The sequence below is a fragment of the Symphalangus syndactylus genome, chromosome 5, assembly GCF_028878055.3.
Source record: "Symphalangus syndactylus isolate Jambi chromosome 5, NHGRI_mSymSyn1-v2.1_pri, whole genome shotgun sequence".
In the NCBI taxonomy this organism is placed as follows: Eukaryota; Metazoa; Chordata; class Mammalia; order Primates; family Hylobatidae; genus Symphalangus; species Symphalangus syndactylus.
In genome coordinates this window covers 22,334,424-22,340,812 of record NC_072427.2, presented here as the reverse complement: position 1 = coordinate 22,340,812, position 6,389 = coordinate 22,334,424, and the positions used below count along the sequence as shown (strand labels likewise).

At 38.5% G+C, this 6,389-nt stretch overlaps 1 protein-coding gene across 2 annotated transcripts in view; it reads left to right on the top strand.

Annotated features, from left to right (window-relative positions):
- The window catches only part of BTBD1 (BTB domain containing 1), a 55,170-nt gene that overhangs the window by 949 nt on the left and 47,832 nt on the right, over nucleotides 1-6,389 (top strand). The window lies entirely within an intron of this gene.

Below are 6,389 nucleotides of genomic sequence, written 5' to 3'. Positions count from 1 at the left end.
CTGGAGTGCTGTAGCGCGATCATGGCTCACTGCAGCCTCGACCTCTCCGGGCTCAGGTGATCCTCTGACCTCAGCCTCCCGAGTAGTTGGGACTACAGGCACGCGCCACCACGCCAGGCTAATTTTTTTTTATTTTATTTTTGGTAGAGATAGGGTTTCACTATGTTGCCCAGGCTGGTCTCGGACTCCTAGGGTCAGCGATCCCCCCACCTTGGCCTCCCAAAGTGCTGGGATTACAGGCGTGAGCCACCGCGCCTGGCCACTTTTTTGTTTTTGTTTTTCATTAACGTATTAGTTGTCAAGACCCAGGAAAGTAAATACCAAAACAGATAAGTGAGGCTTTACCTGCTTTGTGTTTCTACACACAAGGTCACATTTGCTTATAAACGAATCCCTCCCTTGATGTTAGAATTTGCTTGTTGGTTATTTGAGGATAGTAGATTGACATCTAATGGAAAGATGTGATTGTCTGGCATTATTAGCTTTTAATCACAGCCATCCTGTTAGGGAGGCGTAAGAATTGTTTACCCCAGTTTCGCAAATGGGACTGAGTCCCAGAAGAGTCAAGTATCTTGCCCAAGGTAACAAACAGCTAACTCACACTGAAGACCATGTCTTCATACTAAGATGGTTTTAAATAGCTGCCTGAGTAGAACGTGTTGTTATCAAAGTGGGAGAGTCTTGGGTAGTACTGAAGCAAAAACAGGCAGGTCAGTGGGACAGAATTAGATACAAAGGCTCACAGTTGAATCGGAAAGATCAACAAGAAAATGAATGTAGAGTTCACACAACTAGAAACAAATACTAAGATTCCATTAACAAATGGATAAAGGACAGGATAGATAACTTAGAGAAAGAAAAAATACAACTAATTAACGAATGTCTTACCTGGCTGGTAATTAGGAAGTGCAAATTAAAAGACCTTGGTATTTTTTCCTTCCATTAATCCCACCAAAAAATTTAAAGGTAGTATCTGAACAGCATTTTCTGACAAAGATGGTGGTAAAAACCCTTTTGGAAAACAGTTTGGTGCTGTAGATTTTCTTTCCACACGTAAGAAGCATTCAAGTACAGCAAATTGTGTACCAGAATATTTACAGCTTTATAGTAGTGAGGAAGTAGTGAGCTGTAGGGAATGGTTAAACAGTGATAGGTTCACTTGATGAAATATAATGCAGTCACTAAATATGATGGATAGCACTTGAAACTGCACCATGATTACAACGTGAAAAGAAATGGAACAAACATATACCTAGAGACGAGGATAAAGGAAACATACCAAAATGCTAAGCAAAGTCATCTGGAGTAGTAAGATGAAAGTACCTTTTTTTCTTCTTTTCTCTCTGTTTCTGATACTTTCTGTAATTTAGTTCAATTTCATTTATAAAGGGGGCGGGGGAGAAAACCTCAAAAGCTAAAATCCAGGTCATTTTAGTTTAAAGTTCACCAGGAGGATTGGGTATAGTTCATTTGGGGTTTCTAGACTAGAAGTAGTTTTCAAAATGATCTGTGGGCCGTCTGCATTATAATCGGGGGTGCTTACAAAATGTGTAGACACCGTCCTCATTATATACCGTAATATTTGGAGGCGAGACCTTGGTAGCATTTTTAACACTCTCCCTAAGTGATACTTATACAAACTAAATTTGAGAACCACAAATCTAAAACTATTTTGAGGCAATTTTTTACTTTGAAAAAATATTGAGATTACTAGGATAAGAATGTAGAGGAAAATGCATATTTTAATATTTTCACTGAAGCTGCTAATTAGTGCTTTCCCATCAATAGAAAATAAGTTAATTTTAGAGTGTTTGAAATGTAGGACAGTGCAATTTTTTTTTTTTTTTTACATTTTAAAACATTTTTTACATTTTTAAACTTTTTTTTCAGTTTTACATTTTCAGGGTGTTTTATTTTCCTGGCATTGTATTTATTCTTCAGGTTCTGGTCATTGTTCTATTTTGAAACTGATATCTGGACTGATTTCTAAATTTAGTGTTGGCTGGCTGTGTAACATAGATGTTGTAGTTAGCTAATACGTGACAAAAAGATGCCTGATAGTACTTGCTAAGTTGGAAGAGCAGGTTAGTTTGGGCATACTTGTAAACATCTTGAATTAGTTAACATTACTTACAGGCTCATGAACTTAAGTTTGAAGCCCTTAAAGAAACTGCACTTTGAACTGCCTGACCTTTAACTGATGTTCTTCAGTTGTTTGACAAATACTATATGCCTCCCTTTTGGGGAGCTTGTGAAACAGCAAATGGCTGTTGTAGGTGTTTGGGATACAGCAATAAACAAGAAAAAGTCCTTGTCCTCATGAAGCACATAATCTAGTAAAGGAAAACTAAAGATACAATGTCAAGTACTGATGAATGTTTTGAAGAAAAATAATCAAGTTATGAGAGAAGGAACATTCTCAGCAAGGGAAAGCATTGTTTTAGGCACTAAGGATCTCCTATTGGAGGAACACAAGAGTGAACCAGTGTGCCTTGAGTACAGTAGAGGGAAGTGGTAGAAAATGAGGTCAAAAAGGCCAGGCAGGATGGTGCAGGGCTTTAGAGACTGAGCGAAGACTTTTTCAGCTGGTATTTGATGGAAAGCCTTTGGAGAGTTTTGAATGGGATTGGGAAGGCAGAGGTGTTGGCAGGAGGCTGTGATCTGATTTACATTAAAAAAAAAAAAAAACTCTTCCTGGCAGTGGTTGGAGTAAAATAAGCTGCAAGGTGCTAGATGAAGAGGCTTTTGCAGTAGTCCAGGCAGGAGGGGATGGTGAGTTGTACCATGTACCAGGGAGGTAGCAAAGGACATGATGAGACATGGTCAAATTCTGGATATATTTTTGAAGGTACAACCAAGAGAGCTTCCAAGACATCCAAGTAGGGTCATAGAGTAGGCAGAAATATGAATTTGGAGGTTAGGGAACAGCTTGCTGAACATAAATTTGAAAGTTAAGAGTGAATGGTATTTAAATCGAGAGATCAAGTGAGATTACCTAGGGAAGGAATGTAGATTGTAAAGAGAGGTACAAGGATGAGCTCTGGAGTCTTCGAATATGTAGAGATGTAGCAGAGAAAAAGCATAAAATGAAACTGAGAAGCAGCTGTCAGTGGAATTAGAAGAGAAAGAAGCAACATTGTATTCTGAAAGTCAAGTCAAAACATTTCGAGAAAGAAGTGGGAAATGTCGACTATGGAAAGTGGAAAGTGGTCAGTTATGTTAAATGCTATTGAGAGTCAGGTAAAATGAAGACTTTGAGTTGATTTTTAGTCTTGACAAGGTGGAAGCTATTGATAACCCTGCCGAGAGTGATTTCAGCTGATTAGAGTAGGTTAGGGAGAAAATGGGAAGTGAAGAGCTGGAGACAGGTAGTATAAACAATCCTCTCAGGAGTTTTATTGCAAAGGGGAACAGAGAATGACGTGATGGCTGGAAGGGGCATGAGGTAAGTGTTCTTCAGTATTCTGTCCTCAGCTGTCATCCTTTCTAGAGCTTTAGGCACTCACTCCCCCACATGTGTCTCCAAAGCTCTACTTAGCTCCAGACCCTCATTCCCAACTGGACCATCGCGAAGTAATGTTTTATACCCATGCAGATGGACATGTTATTAATAAAAATATCTGACATTTAACGAGTACTTACTGTGTGCCATAGATTGTTCCTAAGCCCCTTTGTGATCTCACTTAAATTTCAGGAAAATCCTTTGAGACAGGCTTACTTCTTATCCCCCTGCAATAGCTTTTGCCATATTAATGCTATAAATAAAGCAACCCCAAAAAGCAGTTATGTATTCTTGCTTATGATTCTGTAGGTCAGCTAGGAAATGACTTAATGGGCATAGCTCCAAATTGTACTTTCGTTTCACTCCGTTCTACACATTTCTTGTCCATTTTATACCATTCCTGAAAATTTTACCTGCCTCTCCATTTTTTTCTGCATTGCTTCAACCAAACTACCGCGTTTAGACTTAACTCTCTCCGTTCACCCTGTTAACAGTGATCTCTCCAATATTGGTATATTGTCATATAATTCCCCTGAATCTTTTAATGACTTCTTTTTACCTACAGGATGAAGTTTAAACACTTTAGCAGGTACATGAAACCTTTGTGATTTGATCTCTCTCTCTTCCTCTCCTCTCCGTCCACTCAGTGTTTCAACCCTAATTACTGATGGCCTTTTTCTTTAGTGCCTGCTTCTAAGGCCTCCTTACCTTTGTACTTCTCAGTCGTTCTCAGTCGTTCTGCCAGGGCTCCACACTTAATTACTACTCTTCAGATAATCTTCAGGCTTTACCTCCTCTATAAAAATTCCACCCACAGGCAAAATTGCACACTGGCTCATCTAATCTCTCACAGCATGTTTTAGTTAGCTGTTGCTGTAGAACAAATCACTGGAATACCTAGTGACTTAAACAACTGTTTTATTATCTGTTACAGTTGTGTGGGTTGACTGGAATCACCTAGGTGGTTTGTCATCTATATAGCTGTAGTCAGATAGCAGGTGGGGTTGGACTCATCTGGAGGTTTAACGCCGAGTCTGGGATGGCTGAGCCTTAAGTCTCAGGTCCTCTTCAGCTGGTCTCCACAGCAGGGTAGCTTGACTTCATGGCTCGTGACTCCCAGGAACACAAAAGCAGGAGCTGCCAGGCATCCTTAAGGTGTAGGTCTCAGACTGGTGCAATGTCACTCTGCCACAATCTGTTGGTTCAAGGGGCCCACACAGGGGCACCACAGATTCATCATGGGACAAATCTATGTAAGGGCATGAACACGAGAAAGCATGATTTCGTGGGGCCATCATTAAAGATTAGTTATTAGATATGAGTGCCTAATATATACTTCCATTATTAGGACATTACTTTTTAATCATTTCAGTACCAGACTATAGTCGTGTGCCGCATAATGGCATTTTGGTCAACAGTGGACTGCACATAAGATGGTGGACCCATAAGATTATAATACGGTATTTTTACTATGCATTTTCTATGTTTAGATACACAATACTCACCATTGTTTTAAAGTTGCCTACAGTATTCAGTACAGTAACATCCTGTACTGGTTTGTAGCCCAGAAGCAGTAGTCTATACCACATAGCTTAGGTGCGTAGTAGGCTATACCATTGAGGTTTATGTGAGTACCCTGTGATGTTTGCATGATGATGAAATTGTCGAACAATGCCTTTCTTAGAATGTGTCCCCATCATTAAGTAATGCATGACTTGACTGTGTAAGCTTTTTATGGGCAAAGCTATCTTACCCATATTTTTATCTCTAGGAGTATTATAGTGCCTGCTATATAGTCCCTTAATAAATGTTTTTGAGTAAAATGAACAGATAAGTAGTGATACAAAGTTTCTTATACATATCTTGTGATCATTCTTATATAAAATCAAGTTTTCACCTTAGGCTTTTAAAATTTATTTTATTTTATTTTATTTTTTGAGATAGAGTCTCTCTCTGTCGCCCAGGCTGGAGTACAGTGGCGCGATCTTGGCTCACCCAACCTTCGCCTGCTGGATTCAAGCGATTCTCCTGACTTAGCCTCCCGAATAGTTAGGATTATAGGTGTGTGCCACCACGCCTGGCTAATTTTTGTATTTTTAGTAGAGATGGGGTTTTACCATATTGGCCAGGCTGGTCTCAAACTCCTGACCCAAGGTGATCTGCCTGCCTCGGCCTCCCAAAGTGCTGGGATTACAGGTGTGAGCTACCGTGCCTGGCTTTAAATTTTTAGTTAGATTAAATATAACCTAAGTTTAAAAAAAAAAAAAAAAAAACTATTAATTTGGAGGGAAAATAGGACTAATTTGAGGACATGTAATAATTTTTCTGTGCTCTCATCCTTAGAGGTTGTATATGAGAGCTTAAATGGTCACTTTAAAATACAAAGAATTATGGTAATGTCATGTTTAATCTTTATATTTTAAAAACCTTGGCTTAGTTTTTTTAAAATATTATAAAAACTCTAATAATTAAATAGAATGTAAAGGAAATGTATACATATGAACCAAGAGGATTCTTGGATTTTTAAGTAACTTTTTTTTATTAGAAATGAAAATATTTTCCCTTTTGATGTTACATAGAAACCTATGCTGAATCGTCTAGTCAATTAACATGTATTTATTGAGACTTAAAAACATGCCCACAATGTGCCTGGTACTGTTTAAGAAAATAAATTAAAAATATAAGATACACAGAGATCCTTTTCTTATTGTTTATTGTCCAGTATTTATTTTTAATTTGCAGTGCACCCAAAAGAACTTAAAATGTCTTATAAGAAACACAAGGGTAAGAAATAAACTAGAGCCAAGAGTGAAGCTAATAGAAAAATGTATGCTGTCAAGCTGGGTACAGTGGCTCAGGCCTATAATCCCAGCACTTGGGGAGGCCG